Here is a 26,410-nt window from a genome sequence, read left to right on the forward strand (position 1 = left end):
GGTGCACAACATTCCATGTTGTGCTCTGTAAATAATTGAATATTGCAATTCATATATAAGGTATATGTAACATACATACTTCTAGATCAGGGGTCAGAAAACTGTGGTCCATGGACCAAATCCAGCCCTCTGCCAATTTTTGGAACACAAACTCTTACAGACTGAATTATGTCCCCCCAAATTCATATGTTGAAGCTTTAACCCTCTATGTGACTGTATTTAGAGACAGGGCATTTATAGAGAAATTTAAGGTTAAATGAGGTCATAAAGGTGGAGCCATTAATCCAATTAGCCTGGTGTCCTTATAGGTAAAGGAAGAGACACCACAGATCTCTCTCGCCACACACCCATGCAAGAGGAAAGGCTGTGTGAGAACACAGCCAGGTGGCGGCCATCTGCAAACTGAAGCGAAAGGCCCCAGAAGGAGCATCCTGGCTGATACCTTATTTTTGGATATCCAGATTCTAGAACTATGAGAAATAAAATTCTGTTGTCTAAACCCCCCAGTTTGTGGTATTTTGTTTGGCAGTTCTAAAAGACTAATACAACAGCTATGCCCATTCATTTATGTATTGTTTATGGCGCCTTTCTTGAGAACTTATGGCCCTCAAAGCCGAAAATATTTACTATCTGGTCCTTTATACAGAAAGATTACCAACTACTGTTCTATATAGTCTTCACAATTTATCATTTTAATGATGGCATAGTATCTATCGATGAACTTCTAGATGTGTCAAATTTGTGGTTTTGACAGACACCACAATAATAGGTTTTAGATCATGCCATTATTTTCTCTTGCTTAATTCTATTTTTTCCTTAGGATAAATTCCAAGTCGTGGTATGACCTGCCCAAAAGGTATGAGCTCTCTTATTACTTTCTATATTACCATTTTTCTTTTTAAAATTATTATCCCTATGTACCCACTAGCAGTGTATGGATGCGTGAATCTTAACAGTCCTACTTACTCAACAATGCACATTGATTTTTGCTCTAATTTGCACATGAAAAATATCTTTACTCTCTATACAAATCAGCAACCTAAAACCTTCTATGCACTCATAGGTGAGGCCACACATGCTCTATAAATCGCTCCATTAATTTGATATAATTGTTGCTTCCAGGGATCATTTTTGAATTTACATTTTGTCCTCGCCACTCATTCTCTCTTATGCTCCCTTGTCTCACTTGGATTTTGGTTTCCTTTCTCTGGACCTGGATTTGACAATCTGCCCTGTTTTCCTGAAGTGTGGCCCAGTAACTTCTATCGTTTTTACATGTCCTATGTTCCATGCCTCAACCTCATAGACTAGCTGCATCCACTACGACACCAAAACCATGCTTTTGAAATCCCTCACAAAGCTCTTCCCTTTTGTTCTGGTGAGAAAGCCGAGTCAACTCTGCCATTACTACTTTAGGGATGTAGAGCCTGTTCTTGAATTGTACACCATATACTAACAGTGTCTCCTACTCTTTGACATTTTCATCGCTGACAAGCTCCATGAATATTTGCAGTGCTTTTGCATTATTCTTTTTCTCTGGAATTATCTTAATTTAAGGATAGGTTCTTCTGCTTTTCCTTCTCAAGTTGGCTTTCACAGCAGATGGAGAAATCAAAGCATTTACTCATTGAAGAAATGTTTATTGTGTGTCCGTTATATGCCAGGCATTCTTCTAGGCATTGGGGATTCACAATGATAAACCAATATCTGGAGAAGACAGACAATAACAAGATTAACCAATAAAGTATGTGAAATATTTGATGGTGATTAGACCAAAGACAATAGCAGGGGAAGAGGATCCAGAGTGCTGAGGTTGCATTCTGTAAAGTGACAGAGAATTGTTAAAGAATCCCTCACAGAGAACCTAAGGAAGAGACAGAACGAACCAGATAGATACTTTGGGAAAGGTGATTCTAGGCAGAGGAAACCAAAGGTGATAAATCCCAGGGAGAAGGAAGGTCATCCCTGGAATGTTTGAGAAAAGTGTTTGCAGGCCAGTGTGACTGGAGTAGAGGATAAATGGGGAAAGTAGAACAAGGTGAGGTCAGACAGGTAACAGGGACCAGACTTAGGTCATGGTAAGGACTTTGACTTTGAATGGAGGAAGATTAAATATAATGGGAGGTGGTAAATAAAGTGAATTTTCTGACAGTTTTTTCAGAATCATTTGGGTCACTGCAATCACATAGATGAGTTGGGGTGGGAAGAATTGGTCAGATTCTGGGTACTCTGAAAGCAGAGCTTAAAGGATTGACTGACAACCCAGTTGAGTTGTGGGGTTAAAGGAAAATGGAGTCAACTTTTTAGGAATGTACAGATAGAAAGATGGTCTTGCCACTGATGGAGGACAAGGAGGTTGATAGAAGTAAAATGGGGGTTCAGTTTGGAACATGTTAAGTTTGACAGGTCTATTAGAAATGGAAGTTGGAAAGCCTGGTAGATAATTGGATATATGTATCTGGAGTTTAGAGGAGAGGTCTGAGCTAGATATGTAATGTAGCAGTAAATGCAGACAGAAAAAGGAAAATACTCCAACTTTAAAGGTTAGAGAACTGGTGAAGAACCAGGAAAGAAAAGTCATAAGAAGCAGTCAGTGAGACGAGAGCTAAACAAGGAGAGAGCCATGTTCTGGAAGACAAGTCAAGATAATATTTTAAGGCGGGGTAATTAACAGCATTAGCTCCTGCCAGTAGGTCAAGTTCCTTGAGGATTGAGGAATAACAGTTGAATTTTTTAATGTAGAGGTCAGCAGTGATCTTGATGGAAACAGTTTTATGGGTACTGGGACAAACACCTAATTGGAGCAAATTCAAGAGAAAATGGGTAGAGAGAAGCTAGAGACATCAATATAAACAAGTGTTTTCAGGAACTTTGCTTCAAAAACATAATAGTCACTTGACAGAACAATAAAATCACAGTCAGCCATTGGCAATATGCAGGCATTATTGTGGCAGAGACAAGGCTATGTGTTCACAAAACTCCATGTCTTTTCACTACCTTGAGATTACCTTCTCAGGCTCATTAGGAATGACTGGATTCCAGTCCATGAAATTGGATGGAAATGCTATATTCCATTGCTAGGCCTCAACTTTAAAAATATTTTCTACTCTACCCTCCAGCTCTTTTTCCTTCACTCATGCACTGGATCTGGGGAAGACTCAGAAATCCTAGAGATGGAGCAGTCATGATTGTCTGCATGGAGCAGAGCCCCGCTATCAACCCACTTTGGATTATGTAGTATTAAACATATGTCATTAGGGCATAGGGCTATCTTTCATAGCTATTAGTTTATCGTGACTAACCAACCTTGAATTCAGCCATCTCAGTGAACGGACTATACAGCCTCTTCTTAAGATCGATATTTCCTAATCCATTTAGTATTACGGTAAGATGTTAATGTTGTGGTACAATGCCTAAAATTTACATACATTGACTAATAAGTCACAGCTAGCAATGTAAAGATTTAGAAATTGGTAGTTTTTGAAGTGTTCTTGAATTTTGAAATTTCTTATCCTATGTGGTTGATTAGCTAAATTTCTTGATGGAAAACCCGTGAAGGCTCCTTCATTGTCCACTGCCTGAGGTCTATACATTTTGGAATGGCATTTAAGGTCTTCTGTAAACTGAATATTGAGAATTGGTTTACTATGTTGAATTTCAAAATGTGAAACTACCCACCCCCACTACCCAATAAAACTATAAAGTCTCAAATAGAATTGTAAAGTAATGAGCACAGAAGATATTCTTAGGTCAAGTTATAAACTACAGATCCTACAGTTAAGAAAAATAACTTATGTTCCTCTTATAACTGCCCATAAAACTTTGTTATGATTTTCATTGATTTAAATTACTATAATAACCCAGTATTTCAGGTAGTCTGGTTTTGAAAGAAAGCATTTTACATAATATACATCAATTACTTGAAAAAGACCTTTCTGTATGAAGATAAAAGACAATCTGTAACTTTCAAATGCAGATTTTATAATGTCCATCTCAACTCTGGAGGAGCAATGGGGTAGGATTTTCACAGAAAGAAGACCACATAATAATAGGTATCATTTTTTAAGGATAAAATTTATATCTAGTTTTGTGCTTTTCATTTTATAAGTACTATATTTCTTTAATTCTAAGATGCTATGAATTGAAATGTGCAGCTGTTGTTGTTTTTTCTCCCCTGAGGGACAAAAGAAACATTATTATTATTTTAAATAAAAACCTCAATGGCAAGAAGCAACCAGATTTTAAGTCACTATAAATGTGAGGAGATAAAGTTTTTCTCAGACTCGAGGAAGTGGATTATTATCTGAAGTCTATACAAGACAGTATGTACAGGTACTGAGGCTCAGAAGTAACCTACCCAAGATGACACATCGTGAGGCGGCTGAACTGCATTTCAAAAGCCGGGTTGGGAGACGCTCTAGACTGTGTTCTTTTTACCTCGCCACGTTGTCTCTCTCCCCGTCTTTACTCTTCAAATCCTAGACCATGACTGATTAATCTGAATGTGACAATATCCCTAAATATAATTTAGTCTAGTGAGTGAATATGTTTTAAAAAGTAAAAAAAAAAAAAATGCATTTTACTCCATTGATAATTTTCTAAATCTTCTTTATCCAATTCATATATTGAGTGCTTTGGAGCCAAACATTTAAGGCTTGGTTGCATCTGAAGATAATGTTAACACTTTGTCAAGCATTTGAATTGCTTCCAGCATATTGTAGTATAATCCTCTGTCCACAAACATCCCTTCATTATTGCCTAATTACATGCAAATTTCATAAAATGAATGAGTTTTAAGGACTTGTCAATCTGTCATCCCAGGAACCACTGAAACATTTTGACTGCTAGATAAATAATCAGCAATAATCACACTATGCAAATTTGATATTTTCTGTACAATTATCTGAAACCATAAATAACTGGACACAAAGACATTTGGCATTCTCTCCATGAGACTTGACCTATGGGGCTTTTTTCCCTTTTTGCCTCTTCTAACAAATGTGCTAGTGGGAAATTTGCCTTTTTTTTTTTTTTTTTTTTTAAATTCCAACTGTGCAAATGTACCCAGTGGAAAAATTATGAGTACATAAATGCAAAGAGAATTTTGTTTATTTTTATTTGGAGTGTGTTTCCCCTTGGCAAACATTTTTTGTTTCCATTTTAATTTTTGCTTTTTGTAGTTTTCACCTCCCTCTCTCTTGGAGTTTCTCTTTCTTTTTATTTTTTTCTCACTAGTCAAGAGAGTATAGGTGGGGAACATTCAGTGTAAGTTTATTTGTTTTTCTTAAATTTATTTTCTCCATATTCTGCATCTTATTTAAATTTTCCTCTCTGGACTGTCTGATATAGATCAGTCACTTGGGAGCATTCAATATTGATGGGATAATTATTATTCTATAGCCAAGCTAGGTAACATATAAACAGTCTATTCCAGTGAATTCACAGAATCTGCAACTGAACAAAAATATCCCCCTCTGTAATCGGTGCCTGCGTCACTGTAAGAATTTGAAGACCATGTAGTCCTCTGTGCTTTTTCGTAAAAGCAAGCTGATGAGTTCTAATTACTAACAATAAGTTCTTTAATAATGTATTTGCTACAAAGACCCACCCAAACTGAAACATCACTGAAGCATTCAGGGGCCATATTTACCTTTGCTTTGTGAATATCTTTAAATCAGTACAGCTGGGCAATCCATAAGTTTTTTTGGACTTTAAAGTCCAATGAAAGCCATTACAATTATTTAACAAGTGCTTTGATTGGTGAATTGATTAATTGATTGATTGTAGGAAGAGAGACTTGTTGGTTATCACCTGGCAATAAGTCACCAGCTATGAGTAAAAATGAAAGACCATGCTTCTGTGGTTTGTTAATGACTGGGCTAATTAACAGAAATAAATCCAGCATGCCACTTTTTAAAAGAAACACTAAAGAATCATCTGATATGATTGGAGGGTATTAATTTTTTTAAAATGTTAAGATATATAGGCAAGTGAAGTACTTTGGTTGATTTCACTTAGAAGGATAATGAAAGAGTGCCATTCAGAAACTTGGAATTTAAAAATGATTAATAAAGTGCTTTGCACCACATCTACTCATTTTCTTCTGTAAGTGAGGCCATCAATCAATCGAAAGCCAGCCTGACTCATTGATACTGGTGTTATTTCCAAGCCTCTGCTAAACGTGAAAGCATATATTGTGTTTCGCTCCTCCCGAAAGTAGAAGGTTAACTGAGTCATCTTTCATGCTAAAGGCTGACGAGCAGGAAGGGGCAGGTAGCAGCATTCCTGCTTCCACTGTGGGTAAATCAAACACGTGTGGGAAACTTGGGCAGAGAAAATCAAGTTCCTTTGCAATGACACATTCCAAACTAGCTCATGGAAGCCCTCTTCCTTTAGGGACTGTCCTGGAAGTATTGTCTTTCATTCTAGTTTTCAGTATTCCCACAGCAGCATCCATCCAGTGCAGGCATATTGTAACGTGCAATTGCAAATTGCTTCAAGACCTGAAATGGCAACATTCTCAACTGATAAAGGAAGATGAAATATGTTTCATCAAAGCCATCTTTACAAAATATGTAAAACTCTCCATATGGGCGAGGTAGAGACATGAATGTTCAGAGGTCACAGCCCACTGATGTTATTGAATCCTAGAAAAACGGCTTTCAGGACGCCTACACAGACATCTATTTATTATAGTGCGTGTTCTGAGTGATGTAGAATTGCGATTTGCACCTTGTCATACTTTGCCATGTAGTTATATATTTTAAAAGATTAAGACATCAGTACATAGTTTCGTTCATTTGCAGAACGCATATTTTGTTAGGCAAATTACAATGGTTATTCCACATACACCATTAAATAGTAGTGTTAAATAGCATTAAAATATTATGCTTTGAATTAACATTGGAATTTAGAATATGTGCTTTTCTAAGCCTGTCTAGGCTATCCACTGAGAGTACAAATTGTCCACAGATGTCTTATCATATGGAACTCTTCCTGTAGGTTTGCTATCATTAGGTATTGATGCTGTATAACCTTAGTGTGGTGATCTCTAGCTGAAGCCCCAGTTACAACACAGGTGTGCCGAGTGCGCATGCACGCACTTCTTTGGATTCTAGGTATGAATAGAAACCTAAGTAATTTGGAATGAGACATTTTCAGCTTGCCAATCATCTATGCAAATCAGCACATACATAGTTATTACTCATATAAAAGATTCAGGCCCTTGCTTTGCTATTTTGTATCATAGGTTAGGCCTTTGATGCACAAGGCTGTAATTGCAGGCAGTGTTTCAGAAAGAGTCAAAAAAAATTTTTTTTAACTTTTATTAAATTTATTGAGGTGACATTGGTTAGTCAAATTACATAGGTTTTAAGTGTACAATTCTATAATACGTCATCAATGTGTTGCATTTTGTGTTCACAGTTCTGCTTCATCACCATAAGCCTGACTCCCTTTGCCCCTTTCTACAATTCCCCCACCCCCCTTACCCTCTGGTATTATTAAATTGTTGTCTGTGTCTATGAGTTTTTGTTTGTTTGTCTTGTTCGTTGGTTGCTTTCAGTTTTATATCCCACATATGAGTGAAGTCATACGGTTTTCAACTTTATCTGCCTGACTTATTTCGCTTAGCATAATAATCTCAATATCTATCCATTTTGTCACATATGGCGGCATTTCATCTTTTCTTATGGCGAAGTAATATTCCATTGTGTATATATACCACATCTTCTCTATCCAATTATCTATCAGAGGACACTGGTTGTTTTCTGTGCTTTGGCCACTATGAATAATGCTACAATGAACATAGGGGTACGTATGTCTTTACAGATAAATGTTTCAGATTTTTTTGTGTAGATACCTAGGAGAGGGATTGTTGAGTCGTATGATAATTCTATTCTTAATTTCTTGAGACTACGTAGTTTTTTCCATAGGTGGCTGCACCAATCTGCATTCTCACCAGCAGTGTATGAAGGTTCCTTTGTCTCCACAGCCTCTCCAACACTTGTTATTATTTGTCTTGATGATAGCCATTCTAACAGGTGTGAGGTGGTATCTCATTGTGGTATTGATTTTCATTTCCCTAATAGCTAGTGAAATTGAGCATCTTTTCATATATCTGTTGGCCATTTGTATGTCTTCTTGGGAGAAGTGTCTGCTCAGGCCCTCTGCCACTTCCTTGGATTCTATGTAAGAATAGGAACCTAAATAATTTGGAATCAGACATTTTCAATTGGGTAGTCATCTGTGCAAATTGGCATGTATTATTGTATAAAAGATTCAGGCCCTTGCTTGTTATTTTGTATCATAGGCTAGGCATTTGATGCATGAGGCTATAATTGCAGACAGTATTCTAGAAAGTGTCAACATTTTGAAAAAAATACGGACGTGCAGATAGGGTATGTTCAAGAAAAACAGTTTGCAATTGACTCAAAAAAAGTAATGGTTCATTTTTGTTTATGCTATTTAAATCACACGCTTTTTATTCCTTAAGATATAATCAAATAATATTAATCACATTGTTTTTGAAATAAGAACTGTCTTTTTAAATGTTTTTCTGATCCCATTCTTGAGCATATATTATTGAATTCCCAAAGTGACTACTGCCATTTTAGTTATTGCAAAATAACAGTTTATTTAGAACACTCTTTCTGAATTTCTGAAGTTTGGGCTTAGTTTAATTAATAAGCTGAGAAGAAAAGCCGGTCTAGGCAATGGGCCTGAGTTTTCTGTGGGCTGTCCTCTTCGAACAGTGTTAGGATTTTAAGTGACTTGGTGAAATGGTGAATAATGCTTCTGAGAGCCAGGATGCTTGAATAGGACCCAAGGGAGAACTTTAGCTCATTGACCTATAGTTTCAGGAGCTGTCATTAGCGTCATTATTATTACTGATGTGGTTGGAGTAAAAAAATTACCTTTTCATGGTACAAATAAAGAGAAAAGAAGATAAAATTTTCTCCTTTTGTGTATTTGTATCAAAATTTGTCTTGAAAATTCCATAGCTAGTTTTGATGAATCATATTTAATTTATTTGTGGTCATTGTAATAATGAATACGACCTACCTTCCTTTATTTATTTTTAAAGAAAGAGAAACATGCTACTTATTTTAAAATGTGCCACCAATAATAGTTATAGTTTTTCTTTATTAAGCATCAGAACAAGTTCTTTTTTTTCTTGTAAAATAGAACATACGACTACAAAAGTGGAAACTTTACCTAAGAGTGATTATAAAGCAAGCACCACGTCGCCACCATCACAATGAGTATTGTTGCCAGCATCTCAGAAGCTCCCCATGCCTCCCCTCCCTTCCAAAGGTATGACTGCCTTGATTTCATAACTAGCTCCTTGTTATTCTTAATAGTTTTTTTTTTTTTTTTTTAACATGTTGATACACTAAATGATGCATTTAACTAAGTTTGCTGATGCATTTAAAAAAATCAGTTTGCGGCCCTTTGATTCAGTGAGATCTGTGGAGCTTACACCTGGCCATCTCCTCCGTCATGATGGACTGGGAAGAAGAGACCTGCCTTGACATCCTTCTCTGCCACCCACTTGCTGAGTAACTGTACGAGGTCTGGCAAGTTTGCGAACTTGCCACCATGCACTTACATTGGCAGCACTGTACAAACAGCTCCACAAAGTTTCATAACCTTGATACAGTGTCTCACAGCTGTGTTCGAGTTGCCGTGTGGTGGTGTCTTGCTGAGTGGCGTTCATTATTGTTGTGTGTTTTGTGTGCCATTGTGAGAATGCCTGAGATTGATTAGAGCAACGAACAAACATTACATGTCTTGTTAAACTTGGCAAGAGTGGAAGTGAAATCAGGGATATGTTAGTCCAAGTTTATGGGGATAATGCCATGAAGAAAACGGCAGTGTACAAATGGATTAAACGTTTTTCTGAGGGGAGAGAACACGTCACTGATGAAGAGAGCTCAGGGCGGCCAGTAATGAGCAGAACTGATGAAAACATTGCAAAAATTCATTGAATTGCACATCAAAATCATCGGCCAACTTTGAGAAGCACAGCAGACCAAGGAAACATGGATAGAGAAACAGTTAGGAAAATCTTAACTGAAAATCTTGGTATGAGAAAGGTGTGTGAAAAAAATGGTCCCTAAGGAGGTCACCGACGAACAAAAGCAAAGGAAAGTCGAAGTTTGCCCATACCTTTTGGAGAGGCAAGACAATATTTTGGGCCATGTTATCACTGGTGATGAAACATGGGTGTACCTATACAACCTTGAAACAAAGCATCAAAGTGCACAATGGAAGTCAGCCAATTCTCCATGACCAAAAAATTCCCTCAGTCCAAATCAAAAGTCAAAATGATGTTGCTAACCTTTTTTGACATCAGAGGGATTATTCATTATAAATTTGTACCAACTGGACAAACAGTTAACCAAGTTCACTATTGGTGCTGAAAAGGATGCATGAAAAAATCAGACAATCTGAACTTTTCACCAACAATTCATGGCTCTTACATCAGAACAATGGACCAGCTCACACAGCACTGTCTATGAGGGAATTTTTAGCCAGTTAACAAATAATTGTATTGGAACAGCTCCCTACTCACCTGATCTGACCCTCAGTGACTTCTTTCTTTACCTAAAGATAAAAGAAATGTTGAAAGGAAGACATTTTGGTGACATTCAGGACATCGAGGGTAATGCGACGACAGCTCTGAAGGCCATTCCACAGAAAGAGTTCCAAAATTGCTTTGAAGGGTGGACTAGGCACTGGCATTGTTGCATAGCTTCCCGAGGTGACTGTAGTGATATTCAGCAATGAGGTATGTGGCACTTTTTCTAGGATAAGTTCGTGAACTTAATTGTCATACCTGTGTAAAAGACCCTACAGTCCTCCTATGTGTCTCCTTTATTTTTACACAGAATACTTCACTTCCAAAACTTCTGGTCAACAAATGTGTGGAATTCCCTCCAACCCCCTCCACACACTAAACATTTATCCAGACACCAGCTTGATGTCTTAAAATTCAGTTCATTTCTGACACTATCTACTTGGAGATAGTGTCAGATACCACAGGTTAAGGGATTGGTCCGACAAGACAGCTCCGAACTCACTTCAGTTGCCAATCACAAGTACAAGTCCCCAGGTCACTCACAACTTCTGTTCAAGCTGTCTATAAACCAGGGGTTCCCACAACCCCTCCTTGGATGAAATTAAGTTGCTAGACCAGCTCACGGAACTCAGGGAAACACTTACTTACATTAATCAGTTGAATAAAGGATAGAAATAAACAGCCAGATGAAGAGATACACAAGGCAAGGCCTGGAAGGGTCTCACGTGCAAAAGCTTAGCTTCTGTCTCTATGGAGCTGGGAAGAGTCACCCTCCCTGTTTGGATGCGTTCATAACCTGAAAGCTCTCTGAACCCTGTACTATTGGAATTTTTATGGAGGCTTCCTCACCTAGTCATGATCAACTCCCTCTCCAGGCTTTCTCTCCTCTCTGGAGAAGTGGTGGTGGGGAGGGGCTGAAAATTCCAAGCTTCTAATCATGGCCTGGTTTTTCTGGTAATCCGGAAGCCATCTGGGTGCCATCTAGGGACCCACTCAGAGTCACCTCATTAGAATAAGAGTTGGTTCTCATGTTCTTATATTTAAGAAATGACAAAGGTTTTAGGAACTCTGTGTCAGGAATCAGGGGCAGAGACCAACATATTTTTCTAATGTCTCACAGTAACCTTATCTTTATTCACTGATTCCTGGTACTTTCAGAGAAAGAAGTGATACCTTATAGAAGGGTTTGGGGAACACCAAATGAGACAGTATGAGAAAGCAACTAGTAAACCACCAGGCATGATAAAGATATATGTAGTCATCAGTGATAGAATGTAAGAGTGTCATCAGCCAAGAAGGGTAAACCCGGAGACAAATGGCCAGGATGGTTGACAGTGGGAGTGAACAAAATAAAGTGAACATACTCGTATATGCCGGGAGGTTCCAGTATATGAAAATTTATGGTAGAAGTCCTGCTTGATGTTGTTTTAGGTTGCAGAACCATGAGCTGCAGTACAAATTTTCTAAAGAGTTGATTGTAGATCAGTGTAAGATTTCAGAATTCGGAGAAATTACAACTATTCAAAAAAGAATGGGGGATGAATACATGAAATTTGAAGTCAGATGGACATGGATTTAATCTTGTTCCTAGTCCTTGCTAGCTGCATACATTTGGGCAGTTCGTGGGCAGCTACAGCTCTAAAATGTTTATGTCCAAATCTGCTGATTAGGGATAAATGCATCTGTATTGGTTGTTGAATAAATTAGATAGTATATGCAAAGCACTTAGGACAGTGTCTGGCATGGAATTTATATTAAAATTGAATGAATGAGCTCCCCAGGCTGCAAAGGACACAAGATGACCTGAGAGAACCTCTAGTCAAGCAAGCGTATATGAGCACAAGCTGTATCTATCGCTTTAAATTTTTTATTAAATTTATTGGGGTGACATTGGTTAGTCAAATTATACAGGTTTCAAGTGTACATTTCTATAATACGTCATCTCGTCATCTATATATTGTGTTGTGTGTTCACCACCCAGAGTAAGTTCTCCTTCCAACACCATGTATTTGAGCCCTGTCGTGCAGAAGACCCTGCTCGCTGCGCCATTTGTCATGCGGGGCGGCCTGCAGGGTCTCTGCTCCCACTCCCCACACAAGAACGCAAGAGATGGTGAGGCCAAAAACGAACACCCACGGAGTCATAGGTAGGGGAGTCATACCGCTATGGTCTCACTGGAGGCTGGGTTCACTGGACGTGCGACCTGCTGTCCGTTTTTCTGCCAACCGACCAACGACTCTCCTCCACTCTCCTTGACTCTCCTCGGCTCTCCTCAGTAGCCACAGCAGTTATATTAGTGTCCAATTGGCTAACTGGCTACAGCTGACGGCCAATCAGCCACAGCTGACGGCCATCTACTACCTGAGCCAGCACCTTTCCACGTGAGGCCGAGAGCCTGTAAACTACTTTCTGGGGCTCTGTCCCCACAAGCCATTTTTCCCTCTTCTACCACCATCCCTCTTACCCTTGGTAACCACTAAATTGTTGCCTATGTCTATGAGTTTTGTTTCTTTATTTGTTTGTCTTGTTCATTTGTTGCTTTTATATGTACAATGGAATATTACTCGGCCGTAAGAAAAGATGAAATACTGCCATTTGCAACAACATGGATGGATCTTGAGATTATCGTGCTAAGCAAAATAAATCAGACAGAAAAAGTCAAGAAGTACATCTGTCTTGTTGTCGTGCGCAGAGGCCTTCTCGCCGCACCATCTTTCAGGCGGGGTGGCCTGCAGGGTCTCTGCTCCCGCTCCCCACACAAGAACGCAGGATATGGTGAGGCTGAAAAGGAACACCCACAGAGCCATAGGTAGGAAAGTCACACCACTATGGTCTCACTGGAGGCTGGGCCCACCGGACGCGTGACCTGCCGTCAACCTTTCTGCCAACCGACCGACCGACGACTCTCTTCCACTCTCTCCTCTGTTCCTCCCTCTCAGCTCTCCTCTTCCGCTCTCCGTGGCCCTCCTCTTCCTCTCTCTTCGGCTCTGCTCAGCTCTGCTCAGCAACTCGGCAATCCTCCATAGCCACAGCAGTTATACCAGTGGCCAATCGGCTAACTGGCCACAGCCGACGGCCAATCAGCCACAGCCCACGGCCATTCACCACCCAAGCCAGCAACCTTCCGCGTGAGGCCGAGAGCCTGTAAACTACTTTCTGGGGCTCTGTCCCCACACTTGTTCATGGTTGTATCTTCGGTCCTAGCACCTGGCAGGTTCACACTTGATATTTTTATAATACATGAACCAATGGAAAGGATGTCGGCATTGAGTTGAGCTTAAAATGGATTATGTTTACGTGATTTTTTACTGCTTTAAAAGTCTTTAATTCTTGGATTAGCTGGGCCTGACGAGAAAGGTGGAAAATATGTCCCAAAGGGAGAGCTTTATCAACTAGATTCACCATCATTTGCTAAAACATAGCTGCAAAACTTCATCGCTACCCTTATTCTGAACTTTAGATTTAGGAGCACTTGATGTTTTCAAGTTGTGTTTTAGGAGAGTAGTTCTCAAAATTCATTGTACACTAAACTCCTCAGTGAAGCTTTTAGCTTTTATTCCCATTCACAACCTTGACCAATTAAATGAGAGTCTTTGAGGGAGAGACTTGGGCATCCATGTTTTTTACAAATTCCTCAGGTGATGTCAACGTGCATTCAAAGTTGCAGACCAGAACCGCAGGATTTACTATACGCCAGGCCCTGCTCCAGGTGCTGGGCAAGGAGCCACAAAGCTCTTTGCTTAAAGAGCTGTCAGTTACCTCAAATGTTTAGTGCCTGGCATGTGCTACAGGTGTTGTCCATTACCATCCACCCATGGTCAGCCCTGTGGGGTGATTATCTTTGCTACTCCAGGAACTGGGAGTTGTGAAGTGGACATTCAGAGGGTGAGTAGGAATGGACTTGATTCAATGCAAATTAAAATATCTTTGTTAAACAAATAAAGATTATTTTAATATATTTTGACCTGTGGCTCCTACAAAAGTATCCACCTCCTGAACACCCAGCATCCACAGGCCACAGAGGCAGCCGCCTTCATGGATTTATCTGAGGGGTCATGGAAAAGTCCCCTTGTTCCCAGTATCCCTCCTTTGTCTGTTTCTAAGTAACATAACATCCCAATACTCAGTGGCTTAAAACAATAAAAACAACACTAATTTTATTCACCAAATGTGAAATTTGGTTAGGGCTCATGGTGACAGCTTATCTCTGCTCCCTTGGATTAAGCTAGGATAGCTCAAAGGCAGCTAGCTGGCTGTGGGTGCTGGCTGTTATCTGGCACTTCAGCTCTGACAGGCTGGAACACCTACGAATGCTTTCCCATGGCTGCTGGACTGCCCTAAAACATGGTAGCCGGTTCCAAGGAACACGTGTCCCAAGAGTGAGAGCTGGGTAGAAGCCATATGGCCTTGCCTATTCTAGCCAAGCCTCTGAAGTCATGCAGGTTACCTCTGATATGGTCTATTAAAAATGAGTCAGTAAGGTTGGCCATATTTTAGAGGAGAAGAAGTAGACTTCACCTTTTGATGGGAAAAGTGTCAGAGAATTTCAGGAAAGGAAATACTTTAAACCCACCATACTGACCTATTTTCAATTGGCTCCATTCTTTGGAGTGTTTTTGTTGACATGCCCTCATAATTGTGCATTCAGCAAAACTTGATCTTCCTGTTACCAAATGATTCATATCTATAAAAAGAAAGGCTAAGAGTTTAGAAGGTTATTTACTTTAAGACCAACAAGTGGGGCATGGGTTTTTCTTAGAGAAACATTTCTCTGATGATTAGTGATGTTGAACATTTTTTTCACAAAGGGACTTGTATGGAAATTTTAAATAGATAATTTATTAGATAAATAAATAAATTGTATTTACTAGATAAATAAATAAATAAATCATAAATAAATAAATGCATAGCAAATGTTCAGAAGGAGAAATATTTTTCACAAATTTTACTTTCTATGTTGGTGTTATTCACTTCATATCCTCACTCTGACTTCCATCCTCTGTGGCAGCATTTTGCTTATGGTATGTAAGGGCAACAGAGCTTTCCATTTTCCTAGGATTTTTGATAGGGAAGTGGATAACTTAAGGACAGAAAATGAACTTCTTGGTAACTTAGACTCATTTTCTTAGGAGTCAGTGGCAGAAATACTATAATAATGAACTATGTTAATGTTCTACTGAAGACTCAAGGACTGTATCGGTAACGGTTATTCTTTAACTTTGCTTTATAATCTCAGAAGCTCAAATAAGTTGTGTATTTTTAAGGAAACAGCTAACTGTATTTGACATTTACTGAATATTATAGTACTGTCAAAAAATATATAAATAAACATATGTACAATTATGTGAATAATACAGAAGCACATTAAATATACTCGGTCAAATCCCTTTTGAAATAAGAGATTTAGTTAATAAGTAAGTAGATAAATAAATAAATAAACCACAAATAAATAAATGCATAGCAAATGTTCAGGAGGAGAAATACTTTTCACAAATGGAGGCTTATAGAGGGACAGAAGCTATAGTAAAACTGACATATTTGTTTTATTTTTTTTATGATTTAAAAAATTTTTCAATTACATTTGACAAAATATTATATTACCTTCAGGTATACAACATAATGATTAGGCATTTATGTAATTTACAAAGTGATCACCCTGATAAATCTAGAACTAATCTGACATGGTACATAGTTATTACAATATTATTGACTATATTCCCTATGCTATCCTTTACATCCCCTTGACTATTTTGCAATTACCAATTTGTACTTCTTAATCCCTTCCCTTTTTTCACCCAATCCCCCAAATCTCCTCCCCTCTGGCAACCATCATTTTGTTTTCTGTGTCTATGAGTTTTTTTCTGCATTGTTTTTCATTTATTTTGTTCTTCAGATTCCACATATAAGTGAAATCATATGGTATTTGTCTTTCTCTGACTTATTTTCCTTAGGATAATACCTTCTAGGTCCAATCATGTTCTCGCAAATGGTAAGTTTTCATTCTATTTTTATGGCCAAGTAATATATGTGTCATATCTTCTTTACCCAATCATCCATTGATGGGCACTTGAGTTGCTTCCATATCTTGGCTATTGTAAATAACACTGCCATGAACATAGAGGTGCATATATCTTTTAGAATTAGCGTTTTGGATTTCTTTGGATAAATACTCAAAAGTAGAATTACTAGATCCTTCTTTGTCTTTTGTTATAACTTTTGCTTTAAAGTCTATTTTGTCTGATACAAGTATTACTATCCCAGCTTTTTTGTGTGTTTGTTTCTGTTTCCATGAAATACATTTTTTCATCCCTTTACTTTCAGTCTGTGTGTGTCTTTTGATCCTAAGTGAGTCTCTTGTAGGCAACATATGGAAGGGTCTTGTTTCCTTATCCATTCAGCAGCCCTATGCCTTTGGAACATTTAATCCATTTACATTTAAAGTAATTATTGACAGATAGGTAGTTATTGCCATTTTATTATTCATATTTTGGATCTTTTGTTTTTTTCTTCTTGTTAAAACAGACCCTTCAGTGTTTCTTGTATTACTGGTGTGGTGGTGATGAATTCCTTCAGCTTCCCCCCTCCACCGGGAAGCTCTTTATCTATCCTTAGATTCTAAACAATAGCTTTGCTGGGTAGAATAATCTTGGTTGTAGGAACTTGCTTTTCATCACTGTGAATATTTCATGCCAATCTCTTTTGGCCTGCAAAGTTTCTGTTGAGAAATCAGTTTATAGTCTTATGGGAGCTCCCTTGTAGGTAACTAACTGTTTTCTCTTGCTGCTTTTAATATTCTTTCTTTGTCTTTAAACTTTGACACTTTCATTATGATGTGTCTTGGTATGGGCCTCTTTTGGTTCATCTTGTTTTGGGGATCTCTGTGCTTCCTGTGCTTGTATGTCTATTTCCATTGCTAGGTTAAAAAATTTTCCAACGTTAATTTCTTCAAATAGGTTTTTTTTTTTTTTTTAATTTCTTAAATTTATTGGGATGACAATTGTTAGTAAAATTACATAGATTTCAGGTGTACAATTCTGTATTACATCATCTATAAATCCCATTGTGTGTTCATCACCCAGAGTCAGTTCTCCTTCCATCACCTTATATTTGATCCCCCTTACCTTCATCTCCCACCCCCCACCCTCCTTACCCTCTGGTAACCTCTAAACTGTTGTCTGTGTCTATGAGTTTCTGTTTCTCATTTGTTTGTCTTGTTCTTTTGTTGTTTTTGGTTTATATACCACACATCAGTGAAATCACATGGTTCTCTGCTTTTTCTGTCTGACTTATTTCGCTCAGCATTACACTCTCAAGATCCATCCATGTTGTCACAAATGTTCCTATATCATCTTTTCTTACCACCGAATAGTATTCCATTGTGTATATATACCACAACTTCTTTATCCATTCATCTATCGAAGGACATTTTGGTTGTTTCCATGTCTTGGCCACCGTAAACAAAGCTGCAATGAACATTGGAGCACATGTGTCTTTATGTATAAATGTTTTCAGATTTTTTGGGTAGATACCCAGGAGAGGGATTGCTGGGTCATATGGCAATTCTGTTCGTAAATTTTTGAGGAACCTCCACACTGCCTTCCATAACGGCTGCACCAGTCTGCATTCCCACCAACAGTGTATGAGGGTTCCTTTTTCTCCACAGCCTCTCCAACACTTGTTACTATTTGTCTTGTTGATGATAGCCATTCTGACTGGGGTGAGGTGATATCTCATTGTGGTTTTGATTTGCATTTCTCTGATGATTAGTGATGTTGAGCATTTTTTCATATATCTATTGGCCATTTGTATGTCCTCTTTGCAAATAGGTTTTCAATTTCTCACTTTCTCTTTTCCTTCTGGTATCCCTCTGATGTGAATGTTTATATATTTTATATGTCTCATAGGCCCCTTAACTGCTCCTCGGTTTTTTGGATTGTTTTTTCTTTTTGCTGTTCTGATTGGATGTTTTTTGCTATCTTATTTTCTAAATTGCTGATTCAGTCCTCTGCCTCATCTAATCTATTATTGATTCTCTTTAACGTATTCTTCATTTCCATTTTTTGTATTCTTTATTTATGACTGGTTCTTTTTTATGTTTTTAAAATCTCTATTATTATGTTTCCTATTTTAGTTGAAGTTCTCCCTGAGATCACTGAGAATCCTTATAACTAATGTTTTGAACTCCGCATCAAAACAGGTAGGTTGCTCATCTCCATTTTGTTTAGTTCTTTTTCTGGACATTTGTTCTTTTCTTTTTCTTTATTTTGGGTCATGTTTCTTGGTCTCTTCATTTTGGCTGCCTCTGTGTGTTTCTTTCTAAGTATTAAGTGGAATTTCTATGTATCCCATGCTTGGTACAGTGATCTTATGTAGTTGGTGTCCTCTGGGGCCCAGTGACACAGTCTCCTTGGTCACCTGAGCCAGGTGCTCCAGGTACTTCACTTATATGGGTAGTGTGTGCCCTCGTTTTGTAGTTGAGCCTTGATTGTTGTTGGCATGTCAGTGGGAGGGGTTGATCCTTAGGTTGACTCTTTGTGAAGACTAGCCATTACTATAGTGGAGGAGCTGTTGTTCAGAGACTGACCGCATGAAACAGGATTCACTTTGGTGGGGCCCAAGTGCCTGCTGAGTCTGCCCTTCATGTGGCATCATTTGTAGAGGTTATTGGGTGGTGCTCTGGTGTGGTTTGTAGCTGGCCACTGGGTGTGTTGGTTCTGGGTTTTCTTGGGAGGATCTCTGTTGCAAGCCTAGGGCAACAGCTACCTGTACCCTGCCAGGGCCATTTGATATGAGCTACAAAGTGATCTGCAGATGGTTTCAACTTGTGCTGGGCTTGGAGTTTCCTTTGAGAGACTAGGTTATGAACTGAGGCCCTCTGCAGTTAGTGTCAGTCTTGTGGCTGTTTATCAATAATTACGGGGCATTCTGAGGTGAGAGGCTTTTTCTTTGGGTTTGTGAACCATTGAAAGATTTTAGAAAATTCTGCAGCATGAGTGGAGACAGGTTGTTTGTATGGAAAAGCCACTGAAAGTGGCTTGGATGGGCCACTTTTGGTGGTGTGGGGCCTCAGGGAATCATTAGGGCAGGGCAAACAATGTTAGCCAGGTTGATGGAGACTCAGATATGGTGGCCACCTGTGTCTGCATGCTGGAAGTGGGGAGGGCTTCTGTTGAGCCCTCCCCACTCCCAGCATGCAGACACAGGTGGCCAACCTCAATGGTTCCTGCTAGCACTTTTGTCTGAGACAATGCTGCCCCTTCAGCCTTTGCTGTGAATCCAGATAATTAAGTTCTTCCCCATATGTCCCCAGGACCTTTTGAGCTGCTGCCCCAGTGTTGGAGCTGAGAGCAAGTGAGTCCATCTGCAAGTAAGTCTTTGTATGGGCCCTTTAAGAGGAGCACCAGGGAGTGCAGCTGCTCTTGTCTCACTCAGCTACAATCTCCACTGAGTTTCACAGTCATAAGTCATGACTTCTCTCCCTCACACTGGAATCCTTGCCTAGGGAGCCTGGTGTGGGGCTGGGACCCCTCACTCCTCTGGCGGGGGCACCTCTGCAACCTAGGTATACCTCCCAATTTTTAATGGTCACATGTGGGTGTGGGACCAGTCCATTCTGCCTCCACCCTTCCTACATGTGGTTTATTCTGTATATACTTAGTTATAGAACTTTGGTTCAGCTAGACTTCAGGTAGTTCTCAGGTAGTTCTCTATAGTTTGGCTGTAATTTTGATGTGGGTATGTGAGGAGGCAAACACAGTATTTACCCACTTTGCCATCTTGACCAGAAACCTAAATTAACATATTTTGAAGTAACATATGGCTGCTTGGCTTTCTGCTAAGAATGCTAGAATGAGTGTGTAGTAAGTTTTGATTCTTTTCAGTCTGTTTTGATGGACTTTGAATCCCACTCCCATCATTGGTGGAGACATTGTCCTGCTAAGATATCAGACAGACCTGAGTTCAAATTCTGCTTTCACCAGCTCCTTTATCTTGAGTAGGTTAATGTGAATCTCTCTCTTCACTTTCCCACAGAAGAAGGATAACATGAAATTAGTAAAATGTGAGGATAGAGTGAAATAATGTTTGTACCATCTAGCCAGTAGTTTCCTCCTTTCCAGATTTTCAATCTCAGCACCTCAAACAGAAGAGTGTCTTCAAAAATTATCTGTTAAATAAATAGCTGATTGAATAAGTCATATGCAAATTCAATCCTACTAGTATTCATAGAAAGTGAATATTTCCTATATTTTACCTGATTGCAAAACATACTTGCATTTCTCTTTTTTATATACAGTGCTTTGATTTGAATCATAGTTCAAGTTCAGATGATGATCATTGTTTAAATTGTATTGTAAAGGATAGTAACCTTTATCACCCAACACATGCAGCAAAGCAATTTCTGTTTTCACGTAATTCTTTTAAATTGAGTTTATAATTTAATAAGACAATACGGATCAATAAATCGATACATATAAAGAAGCTACAATCCAAGAACTCCTTTGCTCACTTCACCTTCCTTCAGAAGGCAATACCTTCCTAGGCTATTTAAATAAATTGTGTGTGTTTTGGGGGTAGGGGTGTTTCTCTCTTTGTAGAAAAGACATGATAAGACATAATGAGAGTCAGAATAAAGCATTTTCCCTTCTAAAAACTAAAGCTCCTCTCAGCCCACGGCATTGCAGGGGAATGCCATTCTCCCACCCCTGATTTTGGGCACTGGCTTTCTTGCAATTCAGTTACACTTGACTGTCTGTGAAGAGGGTCTTTGAGCTGCAAGAGGACTTAGTAGCACTCTCCCGCATCACCTTTCTCAATTAGTAATTAAGTCATGTATTTTTATTTTTCAAAAGGCTGTCACAAATTTCAGAAACTAATTAAAGCCCTTAAGTACATCTTCAAATGGGCTCCCTCCAAAGTGGTCTTAGCATTGTGTCCCTCGTTGGAACCTGGGCACTGCTATGCTGGAATGCCAGAGACTCAATGCCATCACTCACAGAGTGTGCTTTAATTTTATCACAACTCTGATGGCTGTTAACATTAAATGACAAAAACTTGGTCAGTGTGGTCCCTTTGGTAATGCATCTTCACATCTTTTTGAATGCTAATTATATTTTTGACCTTAAAAGAAAAGGTAGCAAAACATCATATCTTCTAACTTTCCTTTTCCTCCAACCTTATCCAGGCTCACATTAATTATCTCATTTCTTGTACTCTGGCTCTCAAGCTCCCTCATTTTTGCCCTTAAGCACTTACCCCAGGACATCACATTGCCAGTGTGTTTTTGTGGGGGGTTGTTTGTGCATATGCATTTAAGATCAACCATTTCTGTTTGCAGAGACTACTCTGGATAAAGAGGTGATCCAGAGTTGTGCTGACATTAGCTCTCATGGAGATAAAGAAAACTGGCTGAATAATGATGAAGACATTTCAAGGACTTTCCTAGAATGCAATAGTTTCTCTCTGGGTCAGTTGGTGTTTCAGATTGCTTAATTACTGCATATTCACGTAGGTAGCCAGGATAAACACATGGAAACACATTGGGAGGTCTCTTCTATTGTTCAATTTCATACAGGAAATGCTACAGACAGCAGAGAGGTTCAGCTCTGGCTTTTCTTAGAATCCCCTTCATGTCCAGAATGGTGAGCATTTAAAATACGTTTGAATGATTTAAAACGTGTGGCTGATTGATGGTTAATTTTTTTTTCTGTTAAATTCCACTGAGTTTCTAAGGTGAGATTTAGACTTTTATTGAAAAATACAGGGTTTAATATTTGGGTCCTTTGTAATATTTCTGTAGTGGTGGGCTTCGTATTATTGTTGTACATGTATATAAGGGGGTAATTTATTGGCAAAGATAAAAATAACAACTACACAAATTTATTTCTTAATGGAAAAGAAAAGAAATCTAAGGAAAACATGAAATTGTAAAAGGGACATAGTATATTAGGACAAGTGTTTAAAACATTGAGACTATTTGCCTAAAGAGAAGTAGGCTGTTTAGACATCTTACCAAAGTTTGGTTTTCTTCAGACAAATGAACAAAAGACACTGAAGTATAGGAAATGTCCAGTTAGCCAAAGGCTCTGGGCTATGGAGAAGAAAAAGAAACAAGCAAATTCAGTTCAACACCTAGTTTAAATTTCTCTTTCTTAGCTTTCTGGGAAGATTTATATAGAAACTTCCTATTATAGACTCTCCTTTTCTTTGAGTACAGTTATTTAATCATTTCCCTCCCTTCAACAGCCATCTGTTCTCCAGGACACATTGTCCCAACACATTTCATCTTTTATATATTCCATATTTGTACTCACATTTTTTCCTTTTTCAGGCTTAAATAAATTATATGTTTCCCTCCCCAAATCTACAGGACTTTCTACGAGAAAAACTGCAGGTATAGTAATATCTATAAACCATCATAAGCTATCAGGAATTGTTTTGAAGTTTTCGTTGTCAAATTGAAAATGAAATATAGAGCATGTCTATTATGAAAAAGTTGAAATTGACCTTTCTGCCACAGAGAAGTTCTCTTGTGTACTTTGCACAGCTATAATGGTAAGCCTACTTGGACATACCTCTGAAACACACTTATATATTGGATTTAAATTGAATGTATGACCTTAGAAAATGGGGCAATCTGTAAAATGACACCAAATTTCTAATTTGGGACACTGGGGACATGACACTGCCATCCCCTGAGAGCAGTTATGGGAGGCGAACTTGCTTGGGAGCAGAAGGTATTGAGGGTTCAACTTGATGTAGTGAAACTGATGTCTGGCGCAATGTCCAGGTGGAAATATGTAGTACGCAACTGGATGTGATTCTGAAACTCAGGGATGTGTTTGGAACTGGGAGTGTAGATTTGGGAGTTATCAGCCTACAGATAGTGTTTGGAACCATAAAGGTTGATGAGCTAGCTCAGGAATAGGAAGAGACAAAGAGAGGGGAAGGAAAACAAAGAGAATAAGGCATGACAAAAATTGAATTGGTAAGAACTTTAAGCAAAAATTGAGTTGGTAAGAACTTTAGGCGATTGACAGTGCAGAAGGCAGAAGTGATGTCTCATTGGGTTAGGGTAGAAAGAAAACTTATTGGGCTTGGCAGTTAGGAACTTTTTTGTGTCTCTAGTGATGGCCATTCTACGTGACTAGTGGGAGAGAAATTGGCCCGTTAATTGGTCCTTAAAAATGAGTAAAGTTCCAGGAAATGTAGAGTATTCCTATTTTCATGCTCAAAGTTGGACTTTGTATTGCCTCTGGAATATGAAAGTTACCATAATGAATGTTACATTGGCTTAGGAAAATTTACTCATAGGAAAACTTATAGATAGTTGATGAACTTTCAGTTCGACTTACAATTTTTCAATGTTGGAGTTGTGCAGAAATGATATGCATTCAGTAGAAACTGTACTTCAAATTTTGAGTTTTGATTTCTTCCCAGGCTAGGGATATGCAATGCAATACTCTCTCGTGATAGGCAGGAGCTATGAGCCACAGCTACCAGTGGGCTACGAGAATAAACTACTGATGCTTTACAGTGTGCTGTGCTGCCAGTGTTTTCAAGATATTGTGTTCTGAGCATGTTTAAGGTAGGCTAGGATAAGCTACGATGTTTAATAGGTAAGCTGTATTAAATGAATTTTTGACTTGTAATATTTTCAAATTACAATGGGGTTATTGGGATATAACTCCATTGGAAGTTGGAGCGCCTGTATCTCAAACTTCTAGCTATGCTTAAACAACATGGAAGTGGAGAATGGAAGCCTTACCAAATTAATTTAATAAACCAGTCACTGTGGGAAAATAAGAGGATACTTTGTATGGCTTTTGAATTATTCAGATTTGAACTTCAGTATAACCTCCTCAGAGAGGGCATTATTGACCTCCCAATTTAAAGTAGATTCTTGAACATCTCTATCATATTACTCCATTTTCTGCATCTACCGTTATTTGATTTTGGCAAAATCGATCCCCCCACCCATCCATTATAAAACAAGATCCAAGAGAGGCAGCTGTGACTATCTTGTTCCCAGCTATATCCCTAATACCTTGAATAGTTCCTTCTTGTAGGTGCATTACAATCTGGGATATGGGCAAATATGTGTTAAATGAATAAATTAATGAATAAAGGGTCTCCAACCTGAAGTTTCCAGACTTACACTCTGATATGAGATCAATAATAGAACAATCATAGCATATTGAATGATTATAGTGTGCTGGAATTGTGCTAAGTATACATTGAGTCTTCCCAATAGTAATGCACTGAAATAAGCATTAATTTGGTCTTCTTAATAGTAAAAGTACCTGAGGCTTAGAGTAGAAAAATATTTTATCCGATGGTAAAGGACCATCAAGAAATAAAACTCGGATTTAAACCCAGATTTGCCTTCCTCTGGGGCGCATAACCAGTATGCACTCAGCCTCCCTTTTTCATTGAAATGTTGGTATCAGGACTGTGTTATAACTACAGGTGCACTGAGCTGAGGATGGACACATAAAGGCTTCCACGTAAAAGTAAATCACTCCGTGAGTACTATCGTGATGCATTAATATCTAATCTTTAGTTAATATTTGTTTCAAATATGATGTGGCCAGATAATTAAGCCTAGACACAGATCATCAAAACATTCAATAGAAGTCATGATAAAAATAAATATGATATTTATTATGAAAATACATATAATACTATAGCCACGGCTCTAAAGTGCGATATATATTAATTCAATCCTCACAACAACTTTAAGATATAAATATATTTTTATCTCCATTTTACAATTTAGAAAACTAGCATTGAATTAAATAAGCACCTCAAGTCACACACCAAGGAAGGGGTGAAACCAAGCATGCTGGTGCCAGAGTGCCCCCAAGTAACTGAGGCCAATCAAAGCAACCATAGGTTAAGGAACTTTATGTCCTTCTAAACCTGATGTGTGTAAAATTTTTTACCAACTTAAAATGTATACCTATATTTAATTATTGCTTCAGCTGGATAAAGGGCTTTTCATAGGGAAGGTTTTAACTATTTAAAAAATGGAAAAAAAATGTTTAGTTATTTCTAAATGTTATACTTCAAAGTTTCTAGAGCTTTAACTAGAAAAATGTTGAATCTCTGACATTTGCTAGGTTTATGTCTTAAACAAGTTATTCCACTCTAGATGGGTGACTTTTGAATCTGTGATTAAAATGGTGGTCTTAACAGATGATACAAGATTATATCACCTAACCAGGGTTGTTCAGAAGAACTTTTTGTGATGATGGAAATGTTTTATAAAATGTATGGATATTGAGCACTTGAAATGTAGCCCGTGAAACTGAGGAACTGATTTGTAATTAAATTTAATTTTAGTTCATTAAAATTTAAATGTAATTAGTTACATGTGTCCAGAGGCTACTGTATAGGGCAGTACAGATATCGACTACATATGGGCATATAAGATTATGAGATTTACTTTATACAATTAGAAAATATCAGAAATATTAGGAAACTGGACACTAAACAGGTAATTCCAAGGAATCATGGAATAGATAAACTATTATCCTAATAGCAAGTATTGAAGGGCTTAGCACCATGGAGTAGCAGCAATTTTAGGTAAGACAGAGGCTTGTCAATTCCGTTGATCTGGTCCTACAAAGACAAAAGCTGTTCTGATTGCAATCAACAGTTACTGAAAAAAAATGGGTCTAATCATCCAACTATATAAGTAAGTGACCCATATCTGAACATAAAGAATAATCTTAGACATCATAAACATTATGAATCATTGAGTCACAAGAAAAAAAATAATCTGTAGTACTAACCACAGAGGACCATCCCTTCTTGGAAACCCTTTTC

Source organism: Rhinolophus sinicus, chromosome 2 (assembly GCF_057876585.1).
Source record: "Rhinolophus sinicus isolate RSI-liver-muscle chromosome 2, RSI-T2T, whole genome shotgun sequence".
Classification (NCBI taxonomy): domain Eukaryota; kingdom Metazoa; phylum Chordata; class Mammalia; order Chiroptera; family Rhinolophidae; genus Rhinolophus; species Rhinolophus sinicus.